The following is a 27017-nucleotide window of genomic DNA, read 5'->3' on the forward strand; positions in this document are numbered from 1 at the left end:
TATTTATTGGTACTCCCGAGTGTTACTAGAATAATTTAGAATAATAAGAAGCAACAAATACAAAGAAGGAAATCCAACAGTGTAGGGTTGGCCCGGTGGATTTGCAGATGTGAAATAAACAGAGGGCACAACACATCTGTGGTCAATTGTGATGACTAGAGACTTCCCAGGGATGATATCACAGCAACCGTGTCAATGGATGGAAGGAGTTCATTCCCTGTAGTACAGATGAGTTGAATGGCCTTTTAGAAACTGTGGAGGAGTATCCACACATCTTCTGTTCCTTTCATCCCCCATCATTCACACTTTTCCGGTAACTCTGTTCTTGTCTGATGCCATGCTGTCTAAGATACACTGGCAAAAGAAAACGCAGAAACAAGATCTCCTTCCACAGGAGCAGAGACTTTTGTTAGTGCCCCAAGATTTAGGGACTTCCTGAGTTATGTGACATGAGTGTCCTTCTGCACCATCCATCAGATAACCCACAGGGAGCCTTTCTGGGTGTCCAAGAGAAGATCTCACTGCGTGCCTGTCTGTCTGCCCAACATCCATGATCCTTCCGTCCTAGTCAAATGCTGTTCTGTTCTGCTGTCCTCCCAGTGGCACATGCCAAGACATGGAGAAAAGAGCTCCTAACTTTGGTCAGGTAAAAGAAACCCCTCCACAAGAAAGAAAGCATGTTGCTTGTCCAAACTAGGACTTGCCAAACTATATTTTATCCTTCACTTCTTGTCTACCTGATGATCCCAAATTTAATTTGGAGCTTATTGTAAAATTCTCAGATTCTATTTACAGTTTCCTCTATAGCTCTGCAATATTTTTTGTGATCTAACTTGAAATGCAAACACGGATGACATGTGCTCTTAAAATCTTCAGGAGTCTCGTGTTTTTCATGATGAATTGCTTTGTTTTCTGATTTTTATTTACTTCTATTATTGTTGTTGTATGTGTTTATTATTATTATTATTATTATTGTATTTATTATTCATTATTATTATTAGTGTGTGTACGTGCGTGTGCACCCACACTTGCACATGGGCATGCACACAAGGTATTCATGTGGTGAGCCAAGAATAAACGCGGGGAGTCAGTTTTCTGTTTTCTCCTTTCCTAGTGGGATCCAGAGATGGAAGTCGGGTCATCATGCTTGTGAGACTGGAGCTTTTTGTCTCTGAGCCATCTCACCAGCCCGTGAGCCGTTGTTTTTTATAATTCCTACCAACACAGCTTCTCCAACACGCCACGAATATTTCATGAGCAATGCATGCCAACATGAGGCTCTTGTTCTAAGCGAATAGTGGTTTGGCAAACCTGCCATCAAAGCGCTGCAAACTGATGGTACTGGTTAGGTTCCCAGGGCATGTACTCAAACTGATGGTACTGGTTAGGTTCCCAGGGCATGTACTCAAACTGATGGTACTGGTTAGGTACCCAGGGCATGTACTCTGATTACTGCAGCTGTGGAGGAGAGGGGATGGGAAATTTGCAGCTTAATCACAGCCCCCATGAAGACAGTCTGTGCTGCTGGACAAGCTATCAAATGTCCCTGTGAAAAATAGGTAGAGCCCAAGTGTGATCTTGTCATGTGGCCTAGAAAAGACAGTGCTGAGATGAACAAGACAAAAGCACGAAATGCCATACCCATGAAATGGTGACTCTTTCAACAGCTATTCCATGTTATAAGAATAAATTCAGACTAGATGACTGTCACTTCAAATGTATAGATTTTAAGACATCATTGCTTATTGAACTAAAAATCCAGGCCCCGATATAATACAGCTATAGGATGCGTTATGCAATGTACCATTGCTTCTCGCTTCATTTTCTACTGCTGTCACAGAACACCTGAGGCTGTGTAATTTTTTTAATGTAGTTATCTAGTTCACAGTTTGGAGGCTGGAAGTTGGGAAGGCCACATCTGCTCAATTCTACTGAGGACCTCATAATGCTCCCTGAATAACATAACAGTAAGAGGAGAGTGGATGGGCATGTGAAAAAAGAAAATGCAAGTTCAGCTCCAGTAGTTAAGTCATTCCAGGAAGTAAAACAAACCATTCCTGGAAGTGAATGAATCTTGCATATCTCTAGTTCTTACCTGAAAGTTCCGTTATCACTTCTCAATATTGTTCTATTGGTGACCAACCTCAACAAAAATTTTGATGGTCATACACCATATTCACACAATATTGGTGGTCTTTTCAAAGACTGCTTGTGACCATCATATCATCACATTCTGTATTTTTTTTTTAATCTTGTCCCTCATACTCAACTGAAATTTGCTATTTCGAAAGGAGGAGCCACAGACTGCATTGTGATGCTATGAACTTCTGAAACAGTTGAACCCCTATTTGCTTAGGCATTGGAGTAGCATACTACACCTGGGTTGTACGTCCAGAATACATCAATACATTCACCACTTCTGTTTGTCAGTGTTCTCCAAGGGCTCACATCCTGGTTCTTTTGTCAGCACCTGACTACAGAGATTCCTCTTGCATCCCAAAAACCTATGATGGTCTTCATGGTCTTCTCTCTCTCTCTCTCTCTCTCTCTCTCTCTCTCTCTCTCTCTCTCTCTCCCTCCCTCCCTCCCTCCCTTCTTCATCCTCAGCCTCTTCCTTCATCTTCTTAGGAGTTTATTTTACTTTTTAAAATTTTTTGAGATTATAATATAATTGCAATATTTCTCCTTTGTCTTTCCTCCCTCTAAACCCTCCCATATATTGTCCCATGTTCTACTTCAAATCCATGGCCTCTTCTTTCATTAGTTGTTACATACACACACACACACACACACACACACACACACACACACACACACACATATATATATATATATATATTATATATATATTCATAAATATAACCTGCTCAGTCTGTATGATGTGACTTATATGTAGGTTTTCAGAGATGACTGCCACCACTGACAACCAATCATTGTGTTCTTCCTTGGGGAAAGTCACCTCTCCCATTCCCAGCTTCCCTCAGTTGCCTATAGTTGTTTATAAAGTTGAGACCTCATGGGCTTTCCCCTGTCTGTTTGGCATGTCTATTGATGTCATCCATTTTCAGCTCATATTTGACCAGTCATGTTGCGTGGATACAGCTTCTGACCTTACTAGGAGACACAATCTCACAACAAACTCCCTGATCTTCTGGCTCTTACAATCTTTCCACCAAGCCTTAGATGTGGAGTGTTCTGCAAATGTATCCACTGGAGCTGGGCTCCAAAACTCTGTATTTTGATTGGTTGTGGTTTTATGTAGGGATCTCCATCTGTTGCAAAGAGAAGACCCCTTATTGCACACTTCAGAAACAGACCAAGAGACCCCTGAGCTGGAGCAAACCTGAATGTGCCACCCACAGCACTAGCATTCATGGAACACACCATGCAAGCTTCCAAAAGGGGAGGCAGCCAACTGCCCCACCCATGCAGAAAACATCTCTTCAATAATCCTGTATATTAGTAAGATTTTAAAGTCTTAAAATTTTTAAAGAACACTCATTTATTCTAGAGAAGCATCATACTTTTAAAAGTCTAGATGTATTTGTGTCTATCTCTACTAACCTCTATAACATTCTTTCAATTTATTAGGTTCTGGGATTAAAAAATAAGCAATAAATAAAGAATAAAATGGACTTATAATGCTAATAACTGTGAGAAAAGTTAATAGACATAAATGTTTTGAAAATGTGGTGAGCAAAAAGAGGTCTCTTAAATAAGTGTGCAAATCTGGGAGAGAAGAAAGCCTAACTCTGTGTGATACGATGCTTCCAGGGTTAGCTCACTAACTTGCTGAGCAGTGAGTGCAGCCACACAGCACTAATAAGGTAAACAGAAATCCATGATAATCATTTTTAAAATTAACAGCAAAGTTTGAAGAAGAAATTACACTGCCATCCCCACTTCTCTTATGTATTAATTTTGTTAGATTTAAGAAAGGTGGCTCAGCCGGGCGTTGGTGGCGCACGCCTTTAATCCCAGCACTTGGGAGGCAGAGCCAGGCAGATCTCTGTGAGTTCGAGGCCAGCCTGGGCTACCAAGTGAGCTCCAGGAAAGGCGCAAAGCTACACAGAGAAACCCTGTCTCGAAAAACCAAAAAAAAAAAAAAAAAAAAAAGAAAGGTGGCTCATGCACAAGAGGCTTTCAATTCCGAATTACAGGGTGAAGATGCGCAGATCGGATGCCCTTGTGTGATTTATGAAGCCAGGGAGAGCCCCTTTACTTCACCCCATTAATGTTCCAAGAAAACATTCTGAGCATATCAGACAGATGTTGGTCCCTCATTAGAGGAGAGAAGATGTCACTGTAGACTTTCACCCTCCCTGCCCACCAATACTATTTATGTTCCATCCTCCATTATTGCAAATTGTGGAGTAACATCAGTCTAAGAATTCTGATTATTGCCATGATGACAAGGCCATCAGCAAACACATAATGAGAACAATGTGATCTACAGGAGGCAAACAAGAATATTACTATGATAAATCCAGACACCACATACTGTAAGCATTGACTGATCTCTTAGAGAGCCAGAATTGGCCCCCCAAGTGTTTAAACTTCTACTTCATTTCATATCAGCCATTATGTGTATGCCTATGTTCCTCTGAGATCAAACATCTTTTCCAATAAAGGAAAATGTGCTGAAGTGTACTCCACAGAAAATGAGTTTGTCTCTGGTAAACTCTTCCTAAATTTTGGACCTTACAATTTAAAGTTCTAGACATCTAATGAAAAGGTCATTTTTCCCTCTAAACATTTTTAGCTTCTGAATTCTAGAAAGAATTGAATTATCATTTTTGTATTCTATTTTATGCTTACAAATTGAAATTGTGCTCTGAGGTGGGGTGAGGGTACAAGAAGGATCGCTGTCTGTTTATACTTTAAAACAGCAATTTGCAGAAATGTAAAAATGACTTCATTGCTGTGTCTAATAGCTGATGGAATTGAAAGCCCAATTGTCAGAAAACTATTCTGTCCCAGGACAGTTTTCACTAATTCCTGCAGCCATGACATAACTACTGGAAGGGTTGTTTTTCTGTCCTGACTACAAAATAAGCTCGGGCAACGATGGAACAGAACTGACGGGAGGAGACAACCGACATCTGACCTCAGGCCCATGAGAAGGAGTCCATACCCAACACTGCTTGGGCAGCCAAGAACCAGAGACTAGATAGCCCAGAGACCCAGGGGAAAACAAAACATTGTTGGTCTAAAATAATATAACAATAAAATGATTCCTAGTGATATCCTGCTATACTCATAGATCAGTGCCTTATCCAGTCATTAGCAGAGAGGTTTCCTCTGGCAGTAGAAAGAAAAAGAGACAGAGATACACATTTAGAAGTTATGAGGACAAAGAGTCTAAATTGGAGGTCTCAATGAAATCCCTCCCCTCAAAGCTCAGGGACCCTGAGAAGGAGGAGGCAGAAAAATTGTAAGAACCAGAGGTGATGGAGGACACCAGGAGAACAAGGCCCTCTGATTCAACTAAGTAAGGCACCTATGAGCACTCAGAGACTGAAGTAGAAATCACAGGGTCTACAGGGATCTGCATCAGGTCCTCAGCATATATATTATAGCTATTAGCTTAGTATTTTTATGGGACTCTTGACTGTAAGAATGAGTGGGTTCCTGACTCTTGTGCCTGCTCTTGGGACTCTTTTCCTCCTGTTGGGTTGCCATGTCCAACTCCAATATAATAATTTTTCCTTCATCTTGTTATATTTAATTTTGTCACATTTGTTTGTTGTCTCTTAGAAGCCTGTTCTTTTCTAATGAGAGACAGAAGTGAGTGGATCAGGAGGGGAGGGGATGTGGGAGGAGTAGGGGGAGGAAGAATTGTATTCAGGATGTGTTTTATAAGAAAATAATCAATTTTCAATAAAAAAGATAAAATGTCTTTTTTTCACCCTCAGAAAAAGCCTGGTTTGGGCAATATATTAGTACAGAGATTTTATTTGTGAACTAATTGGAAGAGACAATCCTCAGCATCTTAAGTTGATGCCCTGGGTCAAAGTGAGATTTCTACTTAACCTCAAAGGAAAATAGTTCAAGGCTTAGGATCTGGTAACACTGATGTTTCTTAGTGTTTTCACTGTCAAGAATCTATGCATTTATAATTAAATATGAAAACTACCCATATAACAAAGTGTGGACCAAGTAGTTTTCAATCTAATTAAAATCAACAGAGGTAAGAATTCAGAGTATATCACCTATTTGCACTTATTTTATAGCCACCAGAGAAACTGGGTAAATGTCTCACATTCATGTATTTGTTCAACAGATATTTAATAAGTGTGACGGGCTGTGCTAAGTGCCATGGAGCACAGGAAGGGGACACATGACACTGCCCTCCTGGACTTCACAGACTACTAAATAAGAAAAATAGTACACATATCCACAGGAAAGGAGACTTCAGTACAGAGTCCAGTAAAGGAAGGATGTGCCATTCTTACAGGGAAATAGGAAATGTACTAAAAGAAAACATCCTGGCTGTTAAATTTTGAGATATTTCCCAATTAGCTGATTAAAAAGAAAGTTGCCACAAGTTACCTCAAAATGCCAAAACAGTTATTTATAAAAGAGTCTAGGGAATAAGCTGGTGAAGAGAAAGTGTTCCATTAGGTTTCTGTGCACAGTTCCACGGGCATGACAATGAGAAAGGCTGGAAACCTGGGGGGTCTTCCTGAACTTCTGAGAACAAACCAGTGTGGATGGACTGAAAGAGCAGTGGCTGGGTCTAGTCAGGGGCTGTCTAGATTAGGTCATATGAGAGATCTTGGCATTTGAACAGCATATCTAGCCACCTCCAGCTGCAACAGAACACTGATGCCAAGGGTTATGATGACTATGTCTTTCATTCCCTATAGGAATACATTGAATGGTTGTAATATAGCACTATTATTCTCTTGGTTGCCACTGAGAGTCAGAGTCAGCACAAAGAGCAACCAAATGAATAAATTTTCTGCATCTTCTCTGAAGGCTGTTATTAAAGATACTTTCCATTATTATAGTAATCCATGGTTACATTTTTGTTAGAGTTTATTTCCGGGAACATTTTCTTCTTACCAATGGTTATATATTCTTTTATTAGGAAATGAATACTACATGACTCATAGAATTTCTTTTTTGGCCTTTGTGACCTGCACAGGAACTAAATTTAATGTGCAATTGTAGAAAATATCCTTGGCTTAGACTTCAGATCCAATGATCTCTTCCACACTTTTACATGGCTCTTAATATTTTAGGCTTATGCTAATGTCTTATTTCATATGTGAAATTCACATGAATTCTTTCCACACTAAGTAGCTTATTTCAAGTATTGGATACATTTACATGTACACTTAGTAAAGTAGTGAGTCTTTTGAAAACATAGAACTTTCCTGAAAGTATGCCACAGCTGAAGCATTCTAAACTCCATCTTATGTAAGTCTTACGTAAGTCTGGCATTTCTGAGTGCAGACCACAGATCCCTTTGTTTTCTGAAGTCAATGTGTAACAAGCATTGATGAAAGTAAATTAATCATCACCTATGATCAGGACATTTCCTTTGATTATTTGGAGACATCATGGCATTTTCTCCAGCAGGGATTTGAACTGGAACATAACTTAAAGAAAATTCTTCCTGCCAGTATAAAGAAGAACTTGCCAGTAGCAGCAAAGTTCCCAATACATCTGCATTTCCAGGAGCCTATTCATTTTCAGTTTCCAGGGTTGTGGTTCCCCCTTTGGAACTACAGCAAATTAAGAGGTGTGCAGTTATTGGAGCTTTGTCTCTTTTTATGTTAATAAAGACTAATCATGTTTAAACATGTTAGCACAGCAAGCCCAGGGACATTGGAAAGGATGCCAGTTCTAAAGTGAAATTACAAGTGTGAAGAAAGCTATGTGAAAAATCATGGAGAAACATTGATTGAGACTGAAAATGAGGTGTCTTTTGAGGAAGACAGCCTATGAGCCTGACAGTGAGAACTGAAAGGAAGGTTAAGATAAAATCAGAATAAGATGTCCTCTATGAGATTAGAATAGCTGGTTGACCACTCATTACAAAGCAATTGCATTAGGAGGAAGAAAAATCATACCTACCATAAAAAATAATCATTTCACAGAGAATATAGCCGCTTGGAAGGAGTATACAAGAAAGCAAATGAAGGAAGAGGGAGTGAGCATGTTCTTTCAAAGCATTTGCTCTCTCTTTTGCGCGCGCGGCGCGCGCGCACACACACACACACACACACATCTCTTTCTCTTACAAACCCCCCATACACACACACATACACACACACACACACACATATCTCTTACATACACATACCCACATACACAGAAACACACACTCACCCCTCTTACACACACACACACACACACACACACACACATACTCACATACATACCTCTCTTTCATATACCTGTACATACAGTCACACCTCTCTCTCTTACATACCCCCACACTTTTCTCTTACACACACACACACACACACACACACACACACACACCTCTTACATGCACACATACACACACTTTCCCTCTTACCAACTTGATTTCTTATGTGTATGTAAATCTCTATCACCCCTTTTTGAGAAACTGAGCTTCTCTGTCACTTATGTAACATTTTTCCATTTTTGGCTTGTTTTAAGCTCTGTCCCTGATGATGTACTACCACACATCTCCCTCGTGAGGACTAGAGAGAAGTAAAGGGCTACACTGGGGCACCAAACACTCTACAGTCACCATGAGAACAATCCCATGCTCATTGCTATACAGAGAGTGGAACCGGCACATTCACCTTGAAGCTCCCTTCTGAGGAAGACAAAAAAGGGCATGCCCAGGGTACACATAGTAAATCCACCTGTAATGAGCCATACACCACTTTGTATGTGTAGTAAGGAGCTCACAAGCCACACAGTGAAGTCTTAGGGTATGTCTGTCTTACAAGCAGTGAGGTACAACCTCTAAGGGCTGTATTTGTTTTGCCATAAGTTCATCTTGTCAAACAAGATATCTTTAAGTACTTGTCTTGTCGAGTTGCATTCTACTACAAATTAAATACTTGGAGTCGTTTTGCACCGGTACACACTTCTGTCCTTTCACACGTATTTCGGGTACTAATATAAGTAGAATATAAGAATGAAGAGAAAGAGAATGACGAGTAAAGATAACTGGAGTCTTACAGTCAACTAATCTTTCTGTGCACTATTCCATAGACACTTTATGCACTCTCACTAGGATCATGGATGAGATAAACTGTGAATACTTGTAACTATAGGAACAGCCATTAGAAAACTCCCAGTTACACGACTTTTCCTAGCAAGGCAAGTTCCTTTCAGATAATTAAGCATGAAACAGATCATCAGGGAAGGCACTGATTAGTACAGGCAGGGATGGAGCTAGATGTGTATGGTACACACAGATGTTTGTAAATGTGCCACACATTGTTGAAACACTGTACATTCTACTTAACAGCACCTTAACTCTGGGTGGGTTTTTCACCTTGAGGATCTATTTTTGAGCATCTAGGGCTTGCTCCCATACACTTGGCAATGGATTAGTGATACAAGGAAGCTCTGTACACAGAGAAAGGGGGAAGAAATTACCTAATTCATTTTCTGTCCTCCTCCTCTTGCCTATGGAAGAGTTGACAAGTTGACTAGTTTATGGGTGAGTTGATCAGTAAGAGAGTGGAGGAAGCCGAGGCAGGCAGTTCTCTCAAATTAGTCTTCTGCCAGTCTTGGTTCACTGGACCTTTGACACCATGGTAGAATGCAAGCTTTACTGCAGTGGTACTCTGGCAGGGTACCATTTCACAAGGAGCTTCCATCTCAAAGGAGAGCCTGTTACTACCAGATACTTTAAATCCATGGGCCTTGCAATTGGAGAGCTGTGTTTGTCCTCAGTTAAAAAAATACTGAATGTTGACTTTTTGTGGGTGTGAAACTCATTTAACCCTCTGAGACCTCACATTTCAACTAAGAAATAGCAGTGGCTAGCTGCATTCAGAAGAGGAATGATAAGGATTATAAATTATCTTTGAAAGCTTAAACTTACTGAAGAATGCATGCTAGTAATGAACATTTACAAATGCCAAGAATAAAGCATTTAGTGAGAAAGCTGATGTTAGATTATGCCTATTTGTCATAGGATTTCACTGCAAGCCTTTTAAGTAAATTCCTCAGTTCCAGAGGATAATTTGTAGGCTGACACAAAGGCAGTGATGTGCTGCAGATGCTACATGTCCTTTAATGCTGATAGTGTGAGCATGACCACACCACACACACACACCCCACTGCCAGACAACCATGTTCCGTGCTCTGGGAAATATCTCTGAGGAAAAGAGATCAGTGTTGCTGCTTTAGCGTCTTAGCTTCGAGAGTAAGATGATAATGACCATGATGACAATGACTGCTGTTTGTTTTTAATAACCTTGTACATGTCTGTAATGCATTCTGATTGCACCCTTCTCACACCCTCTTACCAACACCCTTTCCTCCTCCCTATAAGTCTCTTTCCAGGATCCATGACTTTTGTGTTGGTTTTGTGACCAATATAGCTTAGTCAAAGCCATCTGTGTGACCATTGGTTCAGAATTACCCATTGGAGCCTGGTGGGGTCACCAGTTGGAAAACAACGCATTCCACCTTTACCTGAACTAATCAGTGACTAATAGTTCAACAGCCCTGACTCCTTCCTCCATCAGTGCCTGGCTGATGACTCACTTTTCTTACGCAAGTGCAGGCAATCAGTGCTGTGAGTTTGTGATGTCAATGACTGTGTGTTGGCCAGAAATAGCATTTCACAGTCCTTCTCCCTGTCTCTTGAATCTTACACTCTTTCTGCCCCTCTTCCAAAGTGCTCCCTTAGCCTTAAAGGAGATGATATAAGTTTCTTGTTTAGGGCTGAGTAAGTAATTTATTTTTGAGCAAATGTAATTAGTCAAAGTACACCCAAGAGTGGTACATGGAATGGTGACTTCTACTGAGTAGTAGTTTTCCAAAATTAAAAAGGAATTCACAATATAATTTAAAAATGTGTGGTGGCTAGTTTTATGTAAGCTTGACACAAGCTAGTGTCATCTGTAGGAGACAATATTAATTTTGAAAAAAATGCCTCTCTAAGGTCCAGCAGTAAAGCATTTTTTTACTAAGTGATGCATGGGGGGAGCTCACCACCAGGCTCCTATGTGGTGTAGCCACACAGTAAAGTCTTAGGGTACATCTGTCTTACAAGCAGTGAGTTACAACCTCTAAGGGCTATATTTGTGTGGTGTAGCACTATATGGCACTAGATGTGTATGGTACACACAGGTGTTTGTAAATGTGTCACACATTGTTGAAACACTGTACATCCTACTTAACAGCACCTTAACTCTGGGTGGGTTTTTCACCTTGAGGATCTATTTTTGAGCATTTAAGGCTTGCTCCCATACACTCAGGAATGGATTAGTGATACAAGGAAGCTACTTCATTGTGGGTAGTTTTATCCCTGGATGGTGGTCCTGGGTTCTATAAGAAAGCAGGCTAAGCAAGCCATGATGAACAAGACAGTAAGCAGCATTTCTCCATGGCCTCTGCATCAGCTCCTGCCTCCTGAGTCCTATCTTGTTTGAGTTCCTGTCCCTGCCCTGATTGCCTTCAATGATGGACTATGATACGAAAGTGTAACCCAGATAAATCCTTTTCTCCCCAGCTTTCTCCCCATCACAACAAAAACCCTAACTAAGGAAGCTTGTATTGCCATACCTACTTTCCCAGTGAAATTTTTCAGTCTTTGAAATATAAATGAATGCAACCATGAATTTTCCATGCTTTGCATAGATATATTACCAAAATTCTCATGATGAACTTGCCATAGGATATCTTTAAATTTTAGAAACAGAGGTATTTTGTATTTCTATTAAATGTGCCCACAAACTTCCAGCATGTTCATAGTTTCAACTGTAAACTGCTAAATTGCTTTTGATTATAGCATGCCTTTCTAAAACTAAGGTTTCAGCATTTTTAAAGACCAATTACCACATGTAGATCAGTGTCGAGCATGGAAGAGGAAAAGCTAGTGGTGTTCTAATCTTATTCCAAACTTTCAGTAGCTTGCAATAATACCCAGTAGGCTGACATATCCCATTCATTCACATGCAATAATAATGAAATAGAGATTCAATTTATATGTATTTCTAAATGTTCAGGAGTTATTAAAAGATAAATATTTACTAAATTATATGGACCTATTCACTTAATTGAACTGTCATATATTTATTTTAGCCTAAAAATGCTATGAGAAAAATTGCTAGGACACTAAAAACATCATAGCCAGTATTAACTTGCTGTTTCTCTCCTTCCTCTATCAGTCTTCATACCTGTCTTGCTCCTACCACAGTCCGCAAACATACTAACACACATTCATAAACCAGTGAACAAGGTAAAAGGTATTGGTGTTAGGTTTTCATTCCGTGAGTATTTATTGAGCATCAGAAATGTTCTGGGCACTGAGTTAGATTCTAGAAGTAGTATTGATGGAGCAAATAGCATCTGCTTTATGAGGCTTAAGCCCTTGAGAGACAGGCATTTAATGAGCAAGTAAACAAGCAAACAGAATTCAAAGTACTCTAACAAATAGGAAATGTTTTCTTTCTACCTCTCTTTCTCATTTGTCATGCAACAAAATTATATTTTCTTTCCTTCCCCCTCTGTCCAATAAAACCATGAAAGATTATTAAACTCTGTATGCTTTCTTGCCTACTCCACTCCCTCAAGCAGGGTTTCTTGGAGCACTCTGGCACTCTAAGTCAATGTTCCAAAGACTGTCACTTCCCACAAAAAAAAAAAAAAAAAAGAAGAAGAGGAAAAAAAAGTCAAAAAAGTCCTGAAGGATGAGAGAAAGGTTTAAAAAACAAGAAAATAACATTGGGGAAAAAAACAAAACTGTGAGCCATTGCCATCTGACTTAAGTCAAGTTCTTTTTTGTTGCCATGCTTAGAATGTCCCCTACCCAATTCAGCGTCTTGCCCTCTGTGTTCCTAAGGATCCCCCACAGTATAACTAGATATTACAAGCCATCCCTGTACACAAGTACTACTACATCCTCCCTATGAAGTAACTTTGCTGAACACCAGAACACCCCCTCATGAATTCATGTAACAAGATCTACTACTAAAATCAAATTCCATTCCTCTGCATTTATGTACGCTTATTCAAGAGTGTGGTTATGTGACAGAAGGCAGTACCTGAACAAAATATTAGTGAAGAAGATAAATGGAGCCCTGCCTCTCATCAGAGATGTTTTCATGTTCAGAAGTTTGTCTTCCTTCCTATATTTCCCTTACCTTAGTGATGACACTTCGGTAAGCTAGTCTTTGTAGTACTATAAGGAAAGTAGTACAGTCTATGATATAATTTACAGTCCATCAAGGGTGTTTATGAAACCATTAAGGAAGAACTCTGAGGAAATAAAATGATCTCCTGCCCACATTAAGCAAATTAGGGCTGGAGAGTCTCCTATGCACTTTGAGAAGTGGCATGCTGCTCTGTTAGCTTGAGGGATAGAGGTAGGTCTATTAGATGTCTCTGAACTCCTGCAAGGGTGGCTGTATTTGTGAAGTGGCTTGCTGCAGCCTTCTTCAGCGGCTAAACTTTCTGGGCAGGAACGCATCTTCTTTCCTCATTGACACACGGAGGGCCATAATCTTGGCAGTGCCTTCACCATGGGTGTGCTCCAACACTGGGGGAACTTCTCCATGGGAGTGATCCACCATGGGTGTGCTCCAACACTGGGGGAACTTCTCCATGGGAGTGCTCCACCGTGGGTGTGCTCCAACACTGGAGGATCTTCTCCATGGGAGCACTCTCATTTTTCATCTGCATAAACTAGTCCGTGAGAAAACACAGACTTTTTTGGAATGAAAAGGAAGACTTTAACACTTGCAAGATTCTTGTTGGAAAAGGAAGTGATGTCTTTAAAAGGTGTTGTAGTGTTGTTCAGTACACAGTTTAGCACTTAATTGCCAGCCTCTTTGCTTGTTCTCTACTAGAATTGCTGAAATCTAAGGCTGCACAGGACCTCAGACCTCAGCTAGTCCAGCCTCCTATCTTTAGGATGCTTGGCAGATAATCTCAAAGACAGTAATTTGATACTGCAAATATGTCTATTTTTATATTTAATGATTAAACTCTTGCTCTCAGTGAATCTCCCAATATTTTTGTTAGTTACATTTCTCCTGTAAAAGTAAAACTTATAAGAAAGAAAGAAATCCAGACAGAATTGTAAAAAAAAAAAAAAACTATAGGCATTCTTCAAGTATAGCTAACAACTTTTTAACGCTTACTATATACCAAAGAGTAGAGATAAATAGGTAGTCAGGTTTTGTTATGTTCAAACCAACTGGAAAAGCCATATGTTATAATAGGAACTAACATTTATTGAGCATTTTCTCTGTGATATACACACTAGAAGAGCACTCCATACATTACCTCACTCAGTCACTAAAACATCCAGATGAATAATATCACTCATATCAATAAGATCATCCTGAACTTCTAATAAGAATACACTATCTTGGGCTTGTAAGATGGCTCAGAGGGTAATGGTGTTTTTGGCCAAGACCTACCTCTTGAGTACTATCCTCAGGACCTACATGGTAGGAGGAGAATCTGGAAAAGGGGCATTGGGAACTCAAGGCCATTCTGCATACCTGAGTGTTTCAGGCCACTGTACAATCAAGACTGTCTCATATTAGAAAGAAGGGAAAAAGGAAAGAGAAAACACCTTTCTTCAACTCAGCCATTTGATGCAGGCCTTTCACTTGAAAAGCTGAAAAACAGGAATTTATGGATTTATACAGGGAAGCTTAGCTGTTGCTTCTGTTCTGATTCTAAGTAGTCATGCAATGCCTGACTTTTTGAGGAAAGTTTTGAGGAAATGTCAAGATTTATACTTTTGTTTTACAGTCGACAAAATGAAATCACTTTCTTTGGGTTTGCAATGTCTGACCGATGAAGGCTAAAAGTGGAAATTAAACCCAGCAAATCTGAAGCTACAGTGAACTATTGCAATGAACTACAAAACAGAAGCGTGCTGGTGGACAGGTCAATGCTGTTTTCCTCTGCCCTTGAGAAAACTGGATTTGTAACTTCAAATTGTAATCTCTAGTAGAAAGAGTGAGATCTAGGTCCAGAAGACAGCTCAGCGGTTTGTGAGAAGTTCCTACTGTTATCAGCATCCAGTCAAGGAGCTCACAGCTGCCTCTTACTCTGACTTCAGGAGAATCTGACACATGTGGTCTCTTTAGGCCCCTAAACACAGACACACACACACACACACACACACACACACACACACACACACACACACACACACACACACCAAGAGATAGAGAGACAGAGACACATATCAACATTTTTTTTGTGAAACGGGGTTTCTCTGTGTAGCCCTGGCTGTCCCGGAACTCACTCCATAGACCAGGCTGGCCTCTGTCTCCCAAGCACTGGGATTAAAAGTTTGCTCCACTATGGCCTGGCTTCCCACATAATAGTGAGATAAATTTGAAGTTAGTGGAGTGACTACTTCCCATTCTAGTCTCAGTTACCATACTGGACCTTAATTCAGATCACAAGGACATTTTGGTTATAACCCTGAGACAAAACATTGCACAGTTGACTTATGTGAAACATTTTCAAAAGCTCATTTCCAGCCAGACGGTAGTGGCCCACACCTTTAATCTCATCACTTAGGAGGCGGAGGCAGTGGATCACTGTGAATATGAGGCCAGCCTGGTCTACAATGAGAGTTCCAGGACAGTCAGGGCTATTACACAGAGAAACCCTGTCTTGAAAAATCACCAAAAAAAAAGGAAAGAAAAAGAAAACAAAAGCTTCATCGATGTCGATGGGAAGCACCAAGATGCCTTTTGTCTACGCTTCCAGGGTAGCAATTCCCCTAGATCACTAAGTGGTTTGGGAACTGTTCTTGCCATCATATATCAAGAAGAAGCATTTTCCTATGAATTTTGGCATTTCTAGCTTGGGACATACGGTCACCAATTAATTGTCTTGGATTGCTTATGTTGGGGACCTTCCTAGCACATACCTTTATAGTGACCAAACCAGAATAGTGTCACACAATTGCCCTCTTTCTAGTGCTCATCATCACCTGTGAGTCATCAGGCAGTTTATAAGGCCTGTATGAGTGAACAAAGGAAAGTCTCCCTCATCTCTGGGCCACTGCTTGTTATCGCTACAAACCGGAATGCTGAGCCAAGCTAGCGAACGCTATAGTCGCTCAGCACAGTGAGAGCTCCCAGCGGGGACTCACTGACCATGCAGTTTCTTGGCTCTCTTTGTGTGTAGATGACCCAAGAGTTCTGGATGTAGCTCTCATTTCATACTCAACTTGGGCAATTGCCTTGCTACAGGGATCTGTTGCCGGTTTTTCTGGCCATATTCAGTGACTGTGAGGACAGTCTTAGCTCTGTGTCCTAAACAGTGAAGATCTGAGATGACATCTTGGTTGCTTTGCTACCAAACAAGCTATCCAGGCAGAACAGCTCTGCACCAGCCATTTCCTGTTGATAGGATTTTCTCTGAGAACGTTTCCTCCTGAATTCTAAGCTCCACATATACATGACCATCCCTCTGTTCAGTCCTTCCCTCCAATTCCTCTAAGTTCTACTATACCATCCATGCCCCATCCCTACAGCTGTGTGAGGTGAGAGGGGTGGCCTGGACACTGAAGTCCAATTCCTGCCTCTAAATTCTCTTTCCTTTTGACAATGGCCCCATCACACTTTTCTTAATAGGAACTTGTGGCATGAGTTCACCACAGCTGACATAAAGAGAAGTGTATAAAATAAGAAGCCTTGAACTTGAGAACTGTTGTCCACTCTCAGCTGTACAAAAGCCACCCCGCCCAGGGGTCTGCTTGTAACTATATGCTACTGGTTTGATGGACAAGGACATACTAAGCAACTAAGCATCAGCAGGACTTCCCAAGTATTAACTGTCATTATATTCTTGGGTTGTCTTAATTTGGTACTAGCTTTCTCACATGTTTCTGTATTTTTTCTTTTTTACTGCTATGATGAACTTGTAGAACATTGCCTTTGCCAGAATGTGACAGGAGAAACCTTGAAAACGAGAAAGGTTCACAGTTCGTATTATCTCCCGCTGCCCCTCCAGCAACAATTTCATTAAAACAGCAAAACAAAGATATCTACACTGATACCATTCAAAAGGACAATCAAATTAATGTCCTAGAAAACACTTTTGTGGTAGGTACGGCAATTTGATAAGAATAGTCTCCACAGGCTCATATAGCTGCATGTTTCTTCTCCAGCTGGTGAACTGTTTGGGAAAAGTAATAGGTGTGTCCTTGTTGGAGGAAGTGTGTCATTGGGGGTCGGCTTGAGGTCTCAAAATCCCATGACAGGTCCTGGGGCTTTTGCTCTGCCAAATGCCTGCAGATCCAGATATAGCTCTCAACTACTTGCCTGCCTGCATGCCACCATGCTCCCTGCGATGATGACAACAGACTCACCCTCTGAAACTGTAAGGAAGGCACCAATTAAATGCTTTTATAAGTGTTGCCATGGTCATGGTGTCTCTTCACCATGAACAGTGTAATTGAACAAGGGCTAAGACAGTGGGCTTTGGTTTATTTTGTGTTGTATAGTGTTGGTTGTTTTGATCACAGGGGGAAATATCCTAAATTTTGATTATAAATATAAGACACCTGGTTTATCTAATCTAACCATTTCTATTTCAGATACATTACTGTATGTCACGTAAGTTTTCAGGAGTATATTTTATATATAACCATAGATTATCGGAGCTGGGTCCTACTAGCCAGCATAGTTCAGTAATTTCTAGTTTAGAACTATTTGGGGGGCCAAGGAGAGATCTCAATCAGTAGAGTGCTGGTTGCAGATGCACTAGTACCCTCATAAAAGCTGGGCATGCTAGCACACTTGTGATGCCAGCTCTGTAGGAGCAAAGCCCTGAAGCTTGTGGCTCAGACAACCTATCAATTAGTAGTGAGCTTTGGGTTTAAGTGAGAGTCTTTGTCTCAAGTAAATAAGGTAGAGTGACTGAGAAAGATACCTGGCATCACTCTTTGGAGTCTACATGCATGTACACACAGGCATGCATACCCCCACACATGTGCACACATACTTGAACACATATATACATTTATACCCCTGCCCCCAAAAATAATTATGACAATCTTTTAGAGTACTTTTAAGTACAAAGCAAAATTGAGTGGATATTCCATCTGCCATCACGCATTCACTGATCTCCCTGTTATCATGGAGTCAGAATGGTGCATTTATTAAAATTTAATAACATTATGGACACATCATGTCATATAAAAGTCCATAGTTCACATGCAGATTCGCGACTGTCCAGTCTATTGCTTTGGACTATAGGTGAGGATGTGCTTCTACCCTTACGGTGTCCCACAGGGAATTCTCACCACCCACAGACTGCCTCGGCCCTGCCTATGTACCAGCTCCCCTTGCGACCTCTGAGCACAGCTGACTTATTTTCTCTATCGTTTTAAAGCCTCTTCTACAATGTCCCAGTTGGAATCACACAATTCATAGCCTTTCATGTTAGCGTCTTTCATTTGGTAATATACATCTAAGGTTGGTACACCATTTCCATGGCTTGATAGCTCATTTTTCTTAAAAGCACCAAATGGTACTCCATTGTCTCGATGTACACAAACACTTTTGTACACTTTAGTACAGCCAACTTGGGAAGATAATTTAGAGGCTTCTTACAAAATTAAGCATATTCTTACCATATGATATAGCAAACTAAATTCCTAGGCACTTACCAAAGGAGTTCAAAACATATGTCTACAAAAAAAAAAAAACCTGCACACATATATTTACAACAGATTTATTCATAATTACTGAAACTTGGAAACAACCAAAATGTCCTTCAGTAGGTGAAGGGATGAACTGCAAGCCTTTAGACAATGGGATGTTATCCCGCATTTACATGCTTTAAAACCAACATCATTAGGACAATGATTCTTTTCTTCAAATATATTTAAAATGAAGTGGTACTCTGTGGTTGGCAGGTGGGGGAGCCCAGAAGCTGTATCCTATGAGATGGCATCTATAACTGCCAACACTGACGATCACCAAGCCCAGACTAAGAGAGTCACCACCCAGAGTCAAGCTGTACCCTATCTGACAGCATTTGTTTCTGCTATCATTGAAGACCAATTAGCCCAGACTGAGAAAAACACTGCCAGCATCATGTTACTGGTTGGAATTATCCGGCTCTCAGCTAGGTCAGAATTGAACATATTTGTATTATTTCATTGCTTGTTGTGGCTGTTTGCGGTGCAGAGAATCAATCCCAGGGCCCTGAACATTCAGAGCAAATGTTCTGTCACTAAGCTACACTCACAGTTCCAGTATATTTTACTTTAACAAAAGTCTGGAATATTTCTTAAATATTCTAATCTTCAGTGAATGTTTATAAAATACCTTTAATTATTTTGAGAACTATTTATTTTAGTGATGACACATTTTTAAACTGTCTATCATAAGAAAGTGATTTGACTTTCAATAATCATGTACTCAAAAAGACTATGAAAGAAAAAAGAACTCTAGCAAGAGACCCACCTCTTCTCACCAGTCAGTACTTCACTGAACAGGAAGTTCAAGTGGTCAATGAAATCCTGAAATAAGGCAAACAGAAGGCATCCTGAGAGACATTTCAGGAGACAGTTTTGCTGAAGTCAGTACTTTCTCACTTCAGTAAAACATTATTTGAAGTAGAATTAGGCTTTAGAGATGTAAATGACCTCAGGGTAAGGCGAAAATGTTTTAAATTCAGAGGTCGGATCACAAAAAGGTGACAACCTTCCAGTGGTTTGATTTGGAGTATTTTCCTTTTTCTTGTCTTCAGCTTTAGGGGAGAGGACTCTTTACAAGTCTAATCGCTGAGATCTGAACATACTCTAAGTCTTGCTAAACTTTGGAGGACTTTGTACAGATGTTTAAGCTTTGGGAACTATGTGTTCTCTAAAGCCGTGGAAGATTGATTTCATGTTTTTCTTTCAGAGCATTTTGATGTGGACTTGGCAACGAATGAGGTTCCTGTGCTAATTTCCTCTTGCTCTGTGTAATTAGTCAGCATTTTAAATGAGGTAACAGGATACAATTGTCTGCTGCCCATTGCAGCCCATTTGTTTACGACACACTCCCAGGCTTCTAGATGCACAATATTATCACCCACCTCCTCACTTGTGGAGCTGTTTCTTCCTTTTCAGTTTCTCCAGTTCTTCCACCCTCAATCCCCACTTCCTTTGTGGGCAATACAAGAAGGTACTTTGCCTTCCAGCTGGCAAGGCATTAAGGAGGTCAGGAGGGGGTGTACAAGAGTGACTTCCACACTCCCCAGAGACCAATTACACATGGAATCCTCCTGATGTGCCCTGATCGGGAGTGGGGCTTCCCCTCACTGCCTATTGTGCTAGCTCAGAGCCACCTGATCAGTCTGGTCCTACCCAGTATTTAAATTAGGGCGTCACCAGTGCTGGACCCAAGTCGGGGCCTCTAGGTAACACTGGGGAATAAATTAACATTCTACTGCTGTTCCAAAGCCACATGGACACCATTATTAGAAACCCATCAGTAATAAAGGGGGTTGTTATGCAGGTCTCCAGAAGAAAGGGAATGAAATAGCATCATGCAATTGTGTGCTATTGCACTGAGCATCCGTACAAAATTAGCATGTTGCCTTTTGTTAGTTTAGTGGCAGAGAGATGACAGTTTAATACAGCATCACATTGTGTAACTATTAGAGCAACTTTACTGAAAGCTTTCTTTCATTATCATCTAATACAAGAAAATGAAGAAAAAGAAGAGAAAAAAAAAAAAGCCGCCCTTAAAACGTGTTTGGCTGGAGCTGTAATCTTGACATCGCTGAAAGCTAGCATGAGTAGTCAAGCCGGGTGGAGTCTTCCTTAACAAAGCAGTGACAGAACGGGAGGACACAGAGAGTGACTAATGGGCAAGTGTGCAAACATCACACAGTCTGGCTTTCAGCAAGAATTATCTGAGAAAATATATGTTTCAAAATCAATAGCAAAGCACTTTACAGAATTTTGGGAAGTAAAGAGAAGGACATTGAATTTATTGAGGACAAATCTTGGCAGGACATCATGATGAAATACTTCCATTTCATAGCAAAAAAAGAAAGAAAGAAAGAAAAAGAAAAAGAAAAAGAAAAGAAAGAAAAGTCTTTGTGGAGATTTCCTGCATTCTTTTTGTTTTTCCCCCAAGGCAATTTGTGAAGTTGCTACTGAAAATGTGCAGGGAATTTCCACAGAGGTCCTCACTGCTCTTTACACAGAGTGCACGTCTATTATGCAATCACATCGATCTATCAGCCATTCACTTTTCACTTTTATAACCCACACTACAGCATCCTGAATCACAGCAGTGGAAGTGGAGGGAAACTGTCCTTTAAACAGCTCTAATGACTTTTAAACTTCAGCAATGAAAACATAGTTAGGCAAAATGTATTGTCATTCTCCCTTAAAAAAACCATTAATATAACAGCAATGTGAAACAACACCCAGGTTGTGACTATTTTAGGAAAGTAGAGCTCAAAAACATTTCCCTTATAAAAAAAATGGATAATATGCAGTAACTATAGCTTCTAGACTTTAAAAACACTTTAAATTTTGTTTCCTTTCTTCAAAGAGAAAAGGAATAAGGATTTTAACCACAACCCAGATATTTTTGTAGCACATTTATTATTTTTGAAAGAGAATTTTAAAATAATATAGCCACTCTAATTTCTATTATGACTCCATGTAACCCAGCTTAAATAAGGATAGTTCATAAAACCATCCCAATAACAAAAACTGACAAAATTGTTCAAAAACATTAAGAGTCTTGTTGAAATCCATGACATGTAGAGAAATGCATGCCTGGATGAGTCATGCCAGCCTGAGTTTCTGCTCACAAGTATCTATATAAGCTTTGTCATAGTTATATCTTTCAATGACATAGTAATTTAATATATAAAGTTCAGATAAGATGATTTTAAAAACTAGTATCCCAATAACAAATACATGTTTGAAAGTAAATTCATAATAAAAGTGAAAATATCTTTTCCTTACTAGTAATTTCATAAATACAAAAATCATCAATAGAATCCTTATAATTTACTTAAATTGAACAAAGATTTAGAAAGAAATTTCTGATGAAGGTCAAGGGAAGTAACTGGGTCAACAATGCCACTGGCACTGTGACAGAAACACCACAGCCTGAGGAGCAACTGGAATGTCTGTCACCGGTCTCACAGTTCCTTCTGTCCACAGTCAGTTTCCTTTCTCAAACTGAGATCAAAGAACTAAGGCAAATGCAGAAAAATATATAGTAACTAGAACTTTATTCTCCAAATGAATGTAATCAAAGTAAGATGAATTGTGTGGCCATGGGTAAATGGCTCAGTAAATTGTGTTGTGAAATACGTAACAATTTTCAGGGATAAAAATGAAATAAAAAATAAAATAAAAAAAGAAATTGTAGTATAGATAAATAAAATGTAACTTTCATCTTTTGCAAGACTGGAAATAACTGAATTCCAGTCACAGTTTATGTGTACATGTATATAGGTGTCATATATGTGTGTGTATGCTCATACATACCATTATCATTAATGTAACATTATAGCATATATTATAATAACTCAGTACATAGATACAGCTGTGGTGATATGGTCAGAGTAATAAATAGCTCCATTTCCTCGAGTGTCAATCACTTCTATGTCCTATAAATCATAGACTCCAACATTTCCAGTCATTTAAAATATGTCACAGAATGTCAACGCCAATAATTACTCTACCTTGATATGGAAAACCTGGACTAATTCCTCCTCCTTCATACCTTTTTTCTATAAAATAAGATTGCTGTTTTCTATAGATGAACACATAACATTGGCTTGCTTGAGTGTGACTTATTTACTTATACAATAACCTCCAGCTCCACTCATGCCGCTGAAGACGATGTGATTTTTATTCTTTTATATATAAATCATGTTTCCCTTCCAGTCATCCAGTGAAAGGCACCTTCTTGATTCTGCATCTTGGTTTTTGTGAAACTCATCATCACTGTAGTGAACACGAAGTACAGGTATTTTCCTGGGAAAGTACATTTTTTTATATAAGACACCCAGATAAATATGGCAGAAGGAGCTTTGAATTAAATTTCCTGCTTTGAGATTTAAATAATTTAAATAGCTAAGTTATCAAAGGTTAAAACATGAAAATGCTTCTCTTAGACTCTTGCTTCTTAGACTGTCTTTCAATGAAGATAACCAAATTCAGAAAATACCAAGTGAGAACATTGAACATGGGTCATGTTCAGCCCTGAGATTTTTGGTGACAACATATTCCCGTAGCTTGAAACAGATTGGGGCCAATGGATGAGACCTTTAGGTTATGGACATTCCTCCTTTTGTTCACCAGTTTCCTGTTAAATTCCCAGGAACTGAATTAATTGCAGGTGTCTGCTTCCAAGGCAGTCTGTAAATTATACGTGGCACTGCAGGATTCCCATCATGTCATATCCTGTTATGTTCCTTCTCCCTGTAAACTGGCATAACACAGGGTGACGCAGGAGAACACATGGACATGGCACAGATGTCAAAAAATAAACACTGCATTTTGCCAGATAAATAGAGAACACATATTTTACATTTTGGAATTCTTTGAACAAGTTAGTCAATCTTATTAAAGCTGATAGCACAGTTGTTTTCAGTTAGTCCCAGGAGACAACAACTTAAGTTTAGAGGCTAAAAATATGTTAAAGGAGACCACGATACCAGAAAATAATTTATTTAGATGACATTTGAAAACATTTCCTATTGCCGATAAACTATCTCAGAAAATCATGCAGACTTCTGACTAACGATGGAATAATGATCATGGTTCCAAAGAACAGAAGCACTGAAAGAGAATGGATCTTGCTTAATTTTCTGTACAGATAAGAGTTAGGATTTGTAAACTGAAATTCTGGCAAATGGACATGTGCTCAGAATAAATAAAAGATGGTAAAAGCCTGGTTTAAGACAGTGTGCTAGTCGGTACATGCCTTGGGGTTCTTCTCCAACCAGCTTCTATTGCTTTGCTTCTTCTGTTATACTTTTTATATCAGAATGAAAAGCATGTATGTCAAGTCTAAAATCCCATAAAATGCAGTATTATTAGAATTTAGTCTCATAAACAATAGTTAAGGAATAAATCATACATATCAACAAGAATGTGCACTAGGGAAGAAAGATTGGAATCTCTAATCTCAAGCAAAAGTTTAAAGTGCCTCTTACATTTCTTCGCCTGAGAGATGACTGGCTGAAATAAATTTTTAGACCTTTTTTGGGGTTGACAGGGCACAAAGTATACTATGCTCACCTAGGCTGACTTCTCAGAGACAATGTTTGTCATGGAGCCTACAACCTTATCGGTAAGAGTTATCTCTAGAGCAGAAGTTAGAGACCAGGGGAGCAGAAGGCATAGAAAAGGAACAGGTACAAGGATGCAACAATGTGTTGCAGTTGGGTATGCTAAGAGAAACTAATTACTTCTACTTCTAAGATCTGTATGACGATTTCTCTAAAATCAGATGTGCAGAAGCACACCTTAATCCCAGCACTCAAGAAGAGGCAAGTAGATAACTGAAACCTTGAGGCCAGCCTGGTCTACATTGCAAGTTCAAAGCCAGCCACAATTTCACAATGAGACCCTATTTCAAAATGATGATGATGATGATGATGATGATGATGATGATGATAGCAACAACAAAAACTTCCCTGAACTACCCAGAGAGGCAAAAGATGGAGAAACTTTTTGCCCAGCGTCTACTTTCTATACATTAAAATACCACCAGAAAAATTCCATACACATTCCTAGTTTCACATTTATAGACCCAAAGCACAAAGATGGATAAGCAGTGCTCCACATACGTCAGTTGACACCTGTGAAGGACAAGACAACCACGGGGGGGGGGGGCTGACGACTGTACCTGCAGAAAGCCCATTAGAACCTACTCCATGCCAGAACTGCAGCAGAGGCTGGGACTAACCAGGAAAACCTGTAGGTTGTAAAGTTCTCTGATTTCAAGCATAACTTCTGAAGTAGACAAAACTCAACATACAGTCAAAATGATTCCTGAAAATCAAACAACCTTCATTAATTGCTTTTCCATAATCAGGATTTTCACTAAAAATCTGTCTTTGAGACTAGATCTATAAATTATATATATATATAATTTATATATGTATAAATATATGTATAATTATTAAGATTAACATATTATCTACTCCATCAAACGATAATTTTCTTTGGTCTTAATTATACTACGTCGGAATGAGTCATTTAATGATGTAGATGCCTGATCCTACCCTGTCAAGGTGGCTCTCCCTCCTGATGCTCTAGTGTCTCTTCTTGCAGTCCATGCCTCCTCATTGTAATTGTTTGCTTGTTCTCTCTGGGGCCTTGTGAGACAGAGAAATTAGAGGAAACTAAAGGAACACAGCCACATTCTCTGCCCTTCCACAGTGTTGCTGCCACGTATGTGGGTGAGCTGTCTTCTAATGAGGTCCCAGAATCCCCATCTTGCCGTAAGATATTGGCCCAACAACTGTCTTTTCCTCATCTCTCATGAGAAACTCCCCTTCTCAAGAGGGTCAGTGTAAGATACAAGTGTGAGGTAGAGTGTTCTAATCTTTATTAACCTCCAACCCAACTAGCTGAGGAAGCCAACGACCCATTTCTCTGTTCCTTTTGGCAGAAATGGTTCTTTGTCTCTTCTTAGACATTCTCCTTAAACTTGCTCCCATTTGGCTGTCACTCCCAGCTCTTCACCCAGCCTTCCCTTGTGAAGGTTTTAGTGACTACTACACCACCGGTGTACAGCAGTCAGCTTCAACAGCCACAGCTTTAACACAGACCATCTCTTCATATTTTAAAGTTTTGATTTGTTTTGTTTTGTTTTGTATGTTTTTAACGTGGCTTCCAGGGCAACATCTCCCTATGGGTTTTCTTTCTACTTCACTGTCTGTTCCTTCTCATTCTCGTTGTTTATTTGTCTCTGTTTTCTCAACGTCCAAATGCTGGAAAGCCTCAGAATGCAACCACCTTACTTCTTTTGTCCACTGGGATTTGAGATGATATCCTCCAATTTCTGTGGCTGCAAATGCCATCTACACCCTGAAGACTCTCATAAGCATGGTCTCCATTCTTGTGATTTCTGCCCTTATTTTCATAATCATGTATTTGGATGTCTACATGACATCTTAAAGTGCCTTTTTAAAGCATAATAAACTTAATGTGTCAAAACACAATTTTAGGCCAATGATGTAGCTCAGCAGAAACCCAAGTAAAGGTAGAAAGGGGAAGAACCAACTCCACCAAGGTTAAAGGATGGAAAAAAGTATTCCAAGCAAAGAGACCCAAGAAGCAAGCTGGTACAACCATTTAAATATCTGACAAAATAGATTTCAAACCAAAACTAGACAGAAGACACAGGGAAAGACATTACATATTCGTCAGAGGAAAAAATCCACCATGAGGGCATTGCATTTCTTAACATGTGTGCACCAAACACAAGGGCACCCAAGTTCATTAAAAAATAAAATAAAATAAAATAAAAATAAAAATAAAAAAATCAGCTTAAACCACACATTAACCCCACACAATGATAGTGGGTGACTTTAATATTCCACTCTCACCAATGGACACACCATTCAGACAAAAACTAAACAGAGAAATTTTGGAGCTAACTGATATTATAAACCAAATGACCTATCATATTTACAGGACATTTCACCCAAACACAAAAGCATATACCTTCTACTTTCTTCTTGCCACTTTCTGAAAAATTGACCACATACTTGGACACAAAGGAAGTCTCCACAGATACAAGAAAATTGAAATAACACCCTGCATCTCATCTGACCACCACAGATTAAATCCGGATATTGACAACAACAAAAAGCTTACA

This window comes from Peromyscus leucopus, chromosome 11 (assembly GCF_004664715.2).
Source record: "Peromyscus leucopus breed LL Stock chromosome 11, UCI_PerLeu_2.1, whole genome shotgun sequence".
Lineage (NCBI taxonomy): Eukaryota > Metazoa > Chordata > Mammalia > Rodentia > Cricetidae > Peromyscus > Peromyscus leucopus.